The sequence below is a fragment of the Euleptes europaea genome, chromosome 2, assembly GCF_029931775.1.
Source record: "Euleptes europaea isolate rEulEur1 chromosome 2, rEulEur1.hap1, whole genome shotgun sequence".
Taxonomy (NCBI): domain Eukaryota; kingdom Metazoa; phylum Chordata; class Lepidosauria; order Squamata; family Sphaerodactylidae; genus Euleptes; species Euleptes europaea.
In genome coordinates, this window is record NC_079313.1 from 61,747,910 (window position 1) to 61,761,585 (window position 13,676).

Below are 13,676 nucleotides of genomic sequence, written 5' to 3' on the forward strand. Positions count from 1 at the left end.
AGCTCCGCCCCTGGAAACACCCCGGGAACGCCCACCACACCAGCGCCACATCTCTCTTCTGGGATTTAGGTCCCAGGGAGACTGCGGTGTTGGAGGAGCAGCATGCAGCTCCATGGCACCCAGGCACCCACAAAACTGCCCCCGCTGCCGGAGTTGAGTGCCTCTTATTTCATGATAAAAGGCCAGTTATGATAGCGGCGGGGACACACCACCTCCAGACCACTTTCAGCCCCCCACCTCAGGAATGGACTGTTATTGTAGTAACGAAAATGATCAGACTCCAGAAGAAGCTCTTGTTGTACCAAATCCCAACACCAATTAGCTCAGTGATGAATTCATTGCAAGGGCAAAAAATAAAGAACCATGTCCTCGTCTCGCCCCACCCCCCGCCATAAATTCCTGTAACTTCCCGCCTGATTGACACATTTCTATTAGTTGTATTAAACATGTTATTCTGCAGGGCAATTCAATAAGCATTACCATTTTTCTAAAGTTTCAAACTTTTGATACCATCTGTATTATAAATTCTTTTCTCTTTCTTCTGAATTACATATTAGGTCAGGGGAAAAAGACACTATAAAAGAAAAGCAAATGTAAACAATGCTATTTAATATCTTGATGTCTGCTCTGCCTTGCCTTTATAATTATCTGTAAGGTTTATTCACTTTGAAAGACCAAGTTTAATCTAGCCAAAGACCACAGATAGTAAGTAAACTAATTACAATAAAATCTGATTTCTGCTTAATTAAAGGATCTTTTGTTCAGCACAATTTCTAACTCTCATTTCTTACTAATCAGGGGACAGAGTGCTTTCTCCCCTGTTTAAAAAACAAAAAAAAATACAGTTTTAACTAGATCTCATTAGCATTATATTTCCAAAGTAACAAAAAGCAGTTTAACAGATTCCATGTGACTCCAACTTGTCAGGTAATAAAAAACAGCAAGAAAGTAGCACAACAGGAAAAGGTTCTTATAACTAATAGCCGAGGGGAGCCCCCATGCAGACTTTTTTCTTTAAAGCACACAACAGGACTACATAGGACTAGTACATAGATTTAAGTAAACAGCTTTTCAAAAAGACAAACAATTTTAAAACAAAATTTGGAGTTAACCCCTGCACAAAGTTTAAAGCAATGTCTGCTTATGCACAGATGTCACAAGTTTGGGCATCATGTCCTATAGCAGTGGTGGCGAACCTATGGCACGCATGCCAGAGGGGGCACTCAGAGCCCTCTCTGTGGGCACGCACGCTGTCGCCCCAGCACACCTAGAGAGTTGCAAATCCAAGGCAAAACCTCCCATGCGTTTTGGCCATTTGGTCCCTCCCCTCCCCTCCGCTCGGGCCTGCCTCCCGCCTTCCTTTCCCCCCTGATTCCCGGAGCCTCTCGATGGGCCTCCGAGCAGCCAAGTGGCTCCGGAGCAGCAGCAGCAGGCAGGGCGGGCATGGAGCAGCGAAGCTGGGGGCTGCTGCCGCCACAGCACGCCTACACCTACATGCTGGAGCAGTACGAGAGTGAGGGCTGGATGGAGAGCTGGAGCTCTTCGGGCACGTCCTGCGGTGCGCCTCCTGCCTGCGGTGCTGCAAGCGCAGCCTGCCCGTCTTCAAGCTCCGCTACCCGCCGGCCGAGACCCTGCGCGACTTCAAGTGACGCATCCTTTACCTGTACCTGCACTACGTGCTCTATAAGGTGAGGGGTGCGCTTCCCGGAGACCGTCCGGCCATGCGGCCAGAGCAACTCCGCTAGCATGGGATGAAGTGAGGATGTTAATGTATGAGTTGTTTTCCTAAACTAAAACTAAACTAAAACTCAGTATTCAGGTTAAATTGCCGTGTTGGCACTTTGTGATAAATAAGTGGGTTTTGGGTTGCCATTTGGGCACTCGGTCTCTAAAAGGTTCGCCATCACTGTCCTATAGCAACCAAAAATGCTGCACAAAAATGTAGTGGCAATAGCCACCTCAAAGCAGGAAGAGTGGGGGGGTTTATACCCCACTTTTTTACCTTAAGGAGTCTCAACGCAGCTTATAATCAATATTCCCATCCTCTCTTCACAACAAGGATCTTGTGAGGTAGGTGAGGCTGAGAGAGTTCTGAGAGAACTGTTAGTGGCCCGAGGTCACCCAGCTTCCTGTGAAGATGAGGGGAATAAAACTTGGTTCTCCTGATTAGAGTCCCCCGCTCTTAACCACTACACTACACTGGCTCTAGCTTGCCTTGTCATTCACAGGGCTGAAGAGGTAAGCAGGTATGGGGAGGAAGTATAGCAAGGGGGAAGAAGGAAAAAATGGCATTTCTCCTCCCACCTCAAGGATACACCATTTGTACCATTAAATAATCAACACTGAAGAATTTGTTCATTTTTGTACCTGATTAACTTTCATAGATGGTTTAGGACTTTTATGTGTTGTCATATCTATCTTTTCTTTACTGCACATTAACGTTATTCAAAGGGCTTCAATCCTGAACATAGTTAAAGTGCTGAAGAAGAATCAAGAAGGATCCAACTCCTGCAAAATATATTTATCAAATTTCAAAATAAGAATACCAGACCACAAAACTCCCTTTCTTTTCTTAAAAACCCTTCCAAAAACAAACTTGCCCCTAAGAAACCTATAATTTCTATTTACAAATAAGGCATCTGAATCTGCTCTCCTTATCCATGCAAGTGCTCAAAGGGAAAAAAAACATCTTTTCGGTCCTCAAAATACCACCACCATATCACCAATGGAAAGCAGAGGATTAAAAACAAGCTTATAACTCAAGACAATACACATGGCATAGAAACTTCAACACACACACAATTTCATCTACTATGTAATGTTTCAAAGAAGAGCAACAATAATACAAAAAGTAGTTCATCTTTCTGTCTATCTGGATTCCAAGAGCAGCTAGCAGTGATATAAATACATTTGGAAATGTGAAATATGAATGAATAAAAAATGGTAAACAAAATAAATGGATCATTATTGATTCTGACAAGATGTGTTCACCATAAGTCAGCTATGATTTGATTCTTGGTCTAGTTTTGTGACTATTAATGTGCTGTTTTAATTCCATCTAGGAAATTCCATCTAGGAAAGTCCTTAGAGAAATTCCAATTTTTTTTTTTTTAAGAACCTCATAATGTCTGAAATCCAGCAAGCAAGATTTAGACTAGGGCATAACCTAAGAATGGCTTCAACCCTTCAAAATGGGAAATAGCATTGCATCATACACAGCATGATATTATTTCTGGAGAAAACTGGAAATAATATCATGTTGCTGTGGGAATTGTTGGAAACTCTATGGTAAAACCTATGGTAGAAATTATTCATACAGCGATGTGATGTCACTTCTGGGTTTTCCCCAGAAGTGACATTATGCTGCACATAACACTAGTAATTAAAAAAATTCTCCCACTGCCTCTCAGAGGGATGGCAGCAAGAAAGGGTTGTCAGCAGAACATCTCCCATTATAGCGGGAGACATGGCAACCCTACTCATATGCTACTCATATCCTACTCAACCCTAATCATATCCTTGGTCAAGGTTCCTCCTTGCACATTCTTGGCCACATACATGCTAGAGAATAATGCCTAATCTTGCAGGATTTGTGAGGTGCCATGTTTAGATAACTGGAAAAGTAGCCAATTACATGGTTGATTACATGTTTGTCAGAGCATATGGACTATCATTATGAACCACACAGTAGTAATAAAGCCACCCTGAAGTCTCAGGCAAGGATTCTGCTGTCATCCAGAACACAAGAATGAAATAGAGCTTATAATGAACAGAACGCAGGATGCAAAACAGAATAAATGAAAAATATAACAAGTATAAAATGCATGGTGAAGACATTCTCTGTCCTGTAATTAGGTAAAACACTGTCAGCCAGTTCAGTTGGTAGGCCAGCACGCACATACCTAGAAATGTTTTCATTTGGCAGATAAAGGTGCTATTTGTATGAAAGTATATGCATTTTATTTCATGCATTTATTATCAACGCAGTTATGTTCCACCTTTCAATTCAGAAAAAATCATATACAAGACAGCTAACATCATACAAGTTTAAGAAAAACAATAACATCATACAAGATAAAAATACAATAACAAAACCAGACAACAACAATAACTAATAAGAGCAGCAAACAACCTCAGAAGTCAGCAAAGGAACCAGAGGAGTTCAAGTATGTATGTGTGAAGGGTTGAAGATTTGCATTTGTGCACGTTTAATCATATAAGCCTTTGTTATATATATTGTGGTGTTGAAATCCTAGGCACTTTCATCAGGATGCAAATTCCAATAACCACGATGGTAATTATTCGTTTAGCACATTTATACCCTACATTCTCTTCCACAGCTCAGACTACCTGAGGGTGCCTCAGGGATCTGTGTTGGGACCAGTGCTTTTCAACCTGTTCATCAATGACCTGAAGTTGGGGTTAAACAGTGAAGTAGCCAAGTTTGCAGATGACACCAAATTATTTAGGACGGTTAAAACAAAATCGGACTGTAAAGAGCTCCAGAAGGATCTCTGCATACTGGAAGAATGGGCATTAAAATGGCAAATGAGATTCAATGTGAGTACCGTATTTTTCGCTCCATAAGACGCACATTTTTCCTCCTCAAAAGTGAGGGGAAATATCTGTGCGTCTTATGGAGTGAATGTGCATCTTATGGACCCTAGCCCGGTCCATCTGGGACTCCCAGAGCCGGGCAGAGGGACCCCCGCCCTTCCTGCCAGCTGGCTGGGCACGCAGTAACGACGCGAGCCGGCGTTGTCCGCCCCGACGGCCAGCTGGGAGGCGGGAGGGGTGCACAGAGCTGGGCGCATCGGAACGGCGCGCTGGGAGGCGGGCGGGGCGCACAGAGCTGGGCGCGAGGGGACGGCGCGAGACGGCGTTCCTCGCCCCGACGGCCAGCTGGGAGGCGGGCGGGCCGCACAGAGCCCGCTGGGCGCGTCGGGACGGCGCAAGCCAGAGTTCACCGATCCGACGGCCAGCTGGGGGGGGGGGTGTCTTATGGTCAGGTGCGTCTTATGGAGCGAAAAATACGGTAAGTGTATGCATATCGGGGCAAAAAATCCCCACTTCACATATACACTGATGGGATCTGTGCTGGCAGAAACAGACCAAGAAAGGGATCTTGGGGTGGTAGTGGATAGCTCAATGAAGATGTCAACCCAGTGTGTGGCTGCTGTAAAAAAGGCAAATTCCATGCTGGCCATAATTAGACAAGGAATAGAGAATAAAACTGCTGATATCATACTGCCCTTGTTCAAATCTATGGTGAGACCACACTTGGAATACTGTGTACAGTTCTGGTCACACCACACCTAAAAAAGGATATTACAGAGCTTGAGAAGGTGCAGAAAAGAGCAACCAAAATGATTAGGGGACTACAACAACTGTCCTATGGGGAGTGGTTATGATGCTTAGGGCTGTTTAGCTTGGAAAGAAGGCGGCTGAGGGGAGACATGATAAAGGTCTATAAAATTATGCATGGTTTGGAGAGAGCGGACAGGGAGAGGTTTTTCTCCCTCTCCCATAATACTAGAACACGGGGTCATCTGCTAAAGCTGGAGGGTGAGAGATTCAAAACAGATAAAAGGAAGTATTTTTTCACACAACCCATAGTTAAATTGTGGAACTCCCTGTCCCAGGATGTGGTGATGGCTTCCAGCTTGGAGGGCTTTAAGAGGGGAGTGGACATATTCATGGAGGAGAGGGGTATTCATGGCTATTAGTTAAAATGGATACTAGTCATGCTGCATACCTATTGTCGCTAGTATCAGAGGAGCATGCCTATTATTTTGGGTGCGGTGGAACACAGGCAGGTTGCTGCTGCTGCACTCATCTTGTTTGTGGCTTCCTAGAGGCACCTGGTTGGCCACTGTGTGAACAGACTGCTGGACTTGATGGGCCTTGGTCTGATCCAGCAGGGCCTTTCTTATGTTCTTATGTTCTTACCTTACCTATGACTCCCATCCAAGATGCTTGCAGGGCCAAAACACACTCAGAGGCAGAATTTATGTGTTTTCTTATTAAACATAATTAAAATATATACAGCCAAGTCTATACTCCTAAAATTTGGGGCCTAGCCATTTTCGTTACTGCTATTTAAGAAAAATTTTAAGCATTTACTTCTCTATGTATGAGTTTTCCTTTAGTACTGAAGATCCCTGAAGTGTATGGGGGGGGGGGGGACTTAATCTTTTCAGACTGCAGTAAACTTCTACATCCAAATTATCAAAACAGGTTAAAATTAGAAGAACAAACTCAACAGGCCCAAAGAAATAATGACACAGATTTAAATTATATTATAATTGGCAATTCACATCTATGATTCTTTGTTCACAGCTGATTAGCAACCGTTATATGCAATATAGTTCAAAAAACATTTTTTGTGAAAATATGTCATTAGTTGCAAAATGGGATATCATTATAGCAAAATAATTACAGTGTACCCAACAGAGCAGAGGGTCCTATTATTGGGGGGGGGGATCTAAACAGGAGAATATGGTTCTACTAGGTTTCTTCATACTGTGGCCCTAATAATTAGCATCTGACATCAAGAATTTAGACTGAAATAAATGAAAGTTCCATTTACCAATTATATTTTCATTATAACATCACTGTATAATATTTCATTATATAACGAAAATTACATCTCCTCATAAACAACAAAAACTGGACACTGGAAGAAAAAAATAACAGAACCACAGAGCTGGTTTTCATATGACATACATGATCTAGTGTAAGAACGGCCACAAAAGTTAGTTTTCTTAAAACTTGATACACACTTCTAAAGTCAGTACTTCCACTTCCCTAATACACTATACTGTTGGAGGGGGGAGACAGTTGCCCAACATTATAATATACACAAATCTTCATACAAGAATGTTAATCTTTAATTTTTTAAAAAACTGCTAGTTCTGAGGAGCAGCAGCAGCAGTGGCTGAGGGTGGGTAAAGAGACCAGCTGAGAGACCAGCAGTGAGCAGCAGGGCAACCACTGAGGCAATCACTGCCGCTTTGAGGCCCAGAAGCTGCTTTGCCCCTATGGGAGACATCAAAGAAGTTGCAGCTTTACACCACAGCAAGGATGAGCGTGCTCCACCACCATTTCATCTACAAACTGCTACATTTTTGTGGATCCCTATGTGGAACTTGGTGACTATCTTGAATTTCTGAATGCAGTCATGAAATATTGAGGCTGGAATAATATAAAATTGATGAATTAGGGGACTCAGGAAGAACTGGACAGAAGAACATTGAAACGGTCGTATCCCCTTTCTACTCTGATTTCACTTCTTGAAGATACCAGCTGAACAATGCTTTGTGCATAACTTTTGGAAGAAATAAACAATGACATGCTATACATATATAGACTTTGGATAGTGATGTATTGACTACTGATTGTTGTGATGTATGTTATGTGGTAGCTCGCAAATAGATATTTTTGCACTTTGTTACATAGTTGTTCGCTCCTGTACTAATTTTTTAACTGTGCAGTATCAGTACAGTGGTATCTGTTTTTTTCATAAGCATCTGGACATTGGCAACCCTATCAGTAATCTTGAGATTAAATGTAATTCTGGAAAATCATCAGCCCCTCCTGGAGGTTGGCAACCCTATTGGAAGTTCATGTATTTGCTAGGGGATGAAATCACTCTCATCCCCCACAGACTACACAAATTCAACATAGGGTTGCCATCCTCATGAGAGCCAGCGTGGCGTAGTGGTTAAGAGCAGCTGACTCTAATCTGAAGAACCAGGTTTGATTCCCCACTCCTCCACATGAAGCCTGCTGGGTGACCTTGGGCCAGTCACAGTTCTCTCAGAACTCTCTCAGCCCCACCTATCTCACAAGGTGCCTGTTGTGCGGAGGGGAAGGGAAGGTGATTGTAAGGGTCTTTGAGACTCCTTAAGGTAGAGAAAAGCAGGTATAATAACCAACTTTTCTTCTTCTCGTGGTAGGTCCTGGATTTTCCTCCCCTCCCCAAACTGAAGTAGGCCACCCCTGTCACAGAGCAAAAGGCATTAGTAAAGTTGCTCTTGTAATATCAACTGCAAGGGCACCTCACCTCACTCCTGCCTACAGCAGGAGACGGTAAGCATGGAGCTCAATTAAGGAAACCACTAATTACTTTGCAAGTATATGATGGGTCCAACCAGCTGGGTGGCTACTTTTAGAAATATAAAATTTCCAAAAACTTTAAAGCCATGAGGGGAAAGTACCCCTTTTTCAGAAAAAAATAACGGGGGGGGGGGGGATTGAAATATATGCAGTACTTACTTTCCTATCAAACCTAAACTTCTTTTACTGATTGACCATCATAAAATACATAATTTATAACTTATGTAGCATATAAAATTGTACTGTTTGGAATTCAAAATTGTACTGTATGGAATTCAAAAGTATAACTATCTTCATTTTCTGTAAGAAAAGTTGCCAATATACCCAATACTTGAGAAAGAATTGCAAACTGCAGTATCCTATGCTACCACAGCACATGTATCATTAATTTTACCTGAGAGGTAAAAAAAAGTAAAAGTTGAAGGTAGGAAACAAATTCTGTAAAAAGCAAAAGAAAAGTGTCTTATTTGGACATAAATATTCTCAGAGCCTCAATAAGTAGACCACCAGCATGTTTGAATATCAAGCTAAACTTTACGGCACTGAAAACACAACATTTTAATAATATATTATCATTATACATATAGCATATTAATTGTTGTCAAAATTATTTAAAGAAAAAACTGAAAATATTGTATATGTCCACAGTATAACAGTTGGGGGGGGGGAGTAGTGCTCGCCAAAATTTTCCAAATTTTCCATTGGAAAAACTGAAAAAAGTCCTCAGAAAAAATTGGGACGGGGTTTAATTATTTTTTTAAGTTTTTCACCGGTTACTCAAATCTCTAATTGGTTTTAAAACTCTTTCCTGTCTTCTTTAAGCTGGATCTCTGCATCACAAGTCGGGAATGCAGAGTTAAATCTGCAGTTGTGAAATATCTACACAATGTATTTATATAGTATTTACACATTGTATAAACAAATTAACTAATTAGTTAACCAAGCTATGCCATTATAAAACCAAGTCTACAATTTTAATTGTTAATTTCAAATTACATTAATACCCGCAACAGCCATAACTTGTAATGTATATTAACCCAATAGTTTTCAAACTATCTACCTCCAGGGAAGTCAATTTGTTTGTTGAAGAACTCTGAATTGCCCCCTATAAAGCTCCACAGTGTTATAGAAGTGTCTGGGTCATCTTCCAGAGTCCACAGTCACTTCTCAGGCCCTTTGGGAGTGCACTGTCAGGAAACAAGCAAAGCCGCAAGACAGCTAAGATAACTGATGTATGATGAAGGGAACTGACCAAAAGTATATACCCTGAAAATCTTCTCGGTCTCTAAGGTGCCACTGGACTCAAATCTAGCTCTTCTACTGAGGACCAACATGGTTACCCTCTGAAACTGATTTCCAAAACAAAGACTTTTAAGTCATCTCTCTAGGGTTACCAACCTCCAGGTAATAGCAGGAGATCTCCTGCTATTACAACTGATCTCCAGCTGATAGAGCTCAGTTCACCTGGAAAGAATGGCCGCTTTGGCAATTGGACTCTATGGCATTGTAGTCCCTCCCCTCCCCAAACCCCGCCCTCTTCAGGCTCTGCCCCAAAAATCTCCCACCGATGGCAAAGAGGGACCTGGCAACCCTACATCCCTCCCATTCTGAAATAAATATAGCATGGGCCCAGAAGAGCAGGCAAACAGTAATTATCAGGGATCTCTGTGCTGCAAAGTTCCTAATGAAAGCCCAAGTAAGCAGCCTTGTTTTTCATGCCTCCTATTGATGGCATACAAGTAAGGGAGAGGCCAGGAGACTTTTCTGTATCCCACCTTTAATTTTTTAGTTTTTAAAGTGTTAAAGATTTTTTAGTTTTAAAGATTTAGTTTTTAAACGACATTATTTTTACAAATTTTATAAAAATGCTTTACCGTATATACTCGCGTATAAGCCGAGTTTTTCAGCCCAAAAAAAGGGCTGAAAAAGCCGGCCTCAGCTTATACGCGGGTCAATACGGTAGGGGAGGGGAGGAGGGAGGAGGGAGGAGGCAACTTACCGTCGCCGCCATCGCCGCCGCCACCGCTGCCGGGCCCATGCGGCTTCCCCCGGCCAGGAGCGCCCTGTGAAAGCCTCCTGCGGCTGCTGCAAGGCCGCGCTGCCGCCGGGCGCACCTGGCTCCCACCGCCCTGGAAGGGCCGGGGGAAGACTCCTGCAGCCGCTCCAAGGCCGCGCGGCCGCCACCACCAGGCGTGCCCACCTCCCCCTGCCCTGGAAGCCTCCTGCGGGGGGCCCGCCGCCCCCACCACCGCCTTCGCCAGGAGCCCTGTCAGGTAAGCCTGCGGGGGGGGAGGGGTTATAAGCCAACCCTCGGCTTATACGCGGGTGCCTAATTTCCCCCCATTTTTGGGGAGAAATTAGGCATCTCGGCTTATACGCGGGTCGGCTTATACATGGGTATATACGGTAATAACAATCAAATATTTAAAATGTTCAAACTTTGATTTTTACAAAAAACTCATTGCTTATATCCACCCTACTTAGGGTTGCCAGATCCCTCTTTGCCTCTGGTGGGAGGTTTTTGGGGTAGAGCCTGAGGAGGGCTGGGTTTGGGGAGGGGAGGAACATCAATGCCATAGAGTCCAATTGCCAAAGCGGCCATTTTCTCCAGGTGGAGATCAGTTGTAACAGCAGGAGATCTCCAGCTAATACCTGGAGGTTGGCAACCTAACCCTACTTGTGATCTCCTACTGGAACTGAAAGCATGAAAGCAACATGTCCAACATTCAACTGCAACCCCACACTGCAAGAGAAAATCAGTAGTGAAACTGCCTTTCTGGAAGGCTTGTCTGCTGTTACTTATGTGCTCGTTGAAGAATGCTAGGTAAACTTCTGATAAACTTTGGAATTACCAGGAAAATAGTTTTAGAAACCTACATACTAAATGTACAATGGAACAAAATGTGAGTATTGCCTTCATACTATTGCACTAAAGGGATATTATTTTACAGGGTCTTTGGCCACAGTTTCTCTGAGTAATTTCTGAAATATTAATCGGCTCAGCAAGATCTTAATAAAGGAAAACTGTGAACACGCTGCTCAGATCAGCAACCTGAAAGTTCTGTTGATAGTAAGATAGTAAGATTAGAAAAGGACAATTTTAATTATAGCTGACAACTAGAAATTATTATTAGAAGCAAACATATAGCAAAACAATTAGGGTTGCCAGACTCCCAGCGAGGAGACTTACCAGCACCAAACTGAGGCCTAGGCCTCTGTTGCCAGCAATGCGTCGACATCACTTCCAACACTCCTATAAGTGATGCCATCATGTTGCCGATGACGTGGGGACACTCTAGAATTTGGGTAAAAACTATGGTAAAAACGGCCTCTACCATAGAGGTTTTACCCAGAGCATCCCCACGGCAATGTGATGACATCACTTCTGGTGTGTGCCAGAAGTGATGTTGATGTGCTGCTGGTGACAGAGCCCTAAGCCTCACGTTTGTTGCCGGTAAGTTCCCCCCACCCCCTATCCTCCACCAGTTGCCAGGATGTACCTGGCAACTCTGAAAACAAAGCCATCTCACTATTTGCTGAATACAATTGCAATTCCAATACAACAAAATTCCATATGAATTATATATCTTGACTTCCAATGATTAAATGACTAGCCGAGGATCAAACACATGCTCACTTCATTATCTATGTACCAAGCTTGAAAGACAGTTATACAAATAAGCAATATTTGTAGCTGCTTCTCAGTTCCAAAACTTTCCTTCCCTAGAAGTAGACCAAACCTGAAAATGTTCTTGGGCTTCCTCATCAAATATATTTATTCTGTCTACCTAGGATAGGTAGTCTTTGGGAACTGAACTGGAAAAATGTGTTCTACTTTCTTGATTTCTACTGTCTTGAGTTCACTTTTCTCCAGGTGAACTGATCTCTATCGGCTGGAGATCAGTTGTAATAGCAGGAGATCTCCAGCTAGAACCTAGAGGTTAGTATCTCTTGATTTCTACTGTCTTGAGTTCACTTTTCTCCAGGTGAACTGATCTCTATCAGCTAGAGATCAGTTGTAATAGCAGGAGATCTCCAGCTAGAACCTAGAGGTTAGTATCTCTCCTTTAATCACTCCGTTCCTTGCTCAGTCTGCTCTGAAGAATACATATTCTAATTTTCCTGCATTCCCTGAGCTAATGTTCTACCTGTTTCCCTATTCACTGTTTAAGCCATTCTTGTCACACCTAATCTCTGCAGCAATCTTGGGATCAATTGAAAAAGCGACCACTAGCCACTACAGCATCATCTCATTCCTTTATGGAAATTGCCATGTCCTTTATTTGCATGCAACCCCAATCACCAACCTGCTGTGGAGGCTGATTGGGGCTGGCCTTTGCCATTATACCGTCACTTTGCTTTTAGTATGAGGACTGCAGAATTTCCAGGAAATATTAACTGTTACCTCTTTCGCAGGTTGTAAAATGCCTGAAGGATTTGTAATACAGATATATGCTCTAAGAGCATGGAACTTAAACACAGGACTATACTGTCCACATGCCCATGCTTCATTTATTTATTCTACACGGTTATAGTATATCCTTTCCCCCCACCAAGTTTGCTCAATATAAGCTTTATACATGTTTAGGAGGATGGGAATTAAAAAATGCATTTATACTAATAAAAGTCATATATGTGATCCAAAAACATTTTCGTTCTGAATCTCTACAGCACTTTACCTAAATATTCCCTAAATATAAAAATTTGTTTACCACAAAAGGCTTATTTAGCTGTGATGACAAACATAAAAGTTTTTTGTATCAACATATTTTTCTACATTAATTCTTGTGAAATTATGGGGGAGGGGGATCTCCCAGAAAACACAAGGAAGTTAATTGCTATAAAATGAGTTGTACTTCATTCCTTATCCTAAAAAGCCAATTTCCATAGCCATGATGGATAAAAAAGAAATTCCTTTAAAAATCTGAATTTTTACATTTTAGGCTGGAATGTTCCTCTTTTAATAATAGCCCAGTTTAGCATTAAAGCAGAACTTAATGTGAACAGATCTCTTAAAAGTAAATTTAAGATCCTCTTATAAAAGGGCGCTTTAATTTTTAAAAGAACTGTGAGGAAATGTTTTCTCTATCTAAATACTAATACCGAAGTCACCCAAATCTAAGGATACTTAAATCCCATAACTGGAGATGTGAATGGGCAAGACAGATCTTTCTGCAAACCTCAATAGGGCCCCAGGGTTGCAGAAAAATGTGAGATCTAAATAAAATACACTGGGGTTTTTAAAAAACCCGAAAAGGATAAAAGGAGCACCTGTAGCTTTAAGTAATAGATTCCCTCAGTGGTTGTTTCTAGGGGACCATAGTATTCCAGACTGGGTTTCTGTGAGTAAAAAGGCACGAGGAGGGGGCAGGGTTCTTTCCAGTACTATTTTGGCATTTGAGGGAGGACTTATTGGGGTCAGACCTAAGAGGAATCAGCCAAATATAATGCCAGAGTCCACCCTCCAAAGCAGTTATTTTCTCCAGGGGAACTGATCTCTGTCATTTGGAATTCAGTTGTAATTCTGGGAGACCTCCAGTCCCATCTGGAGATTGACA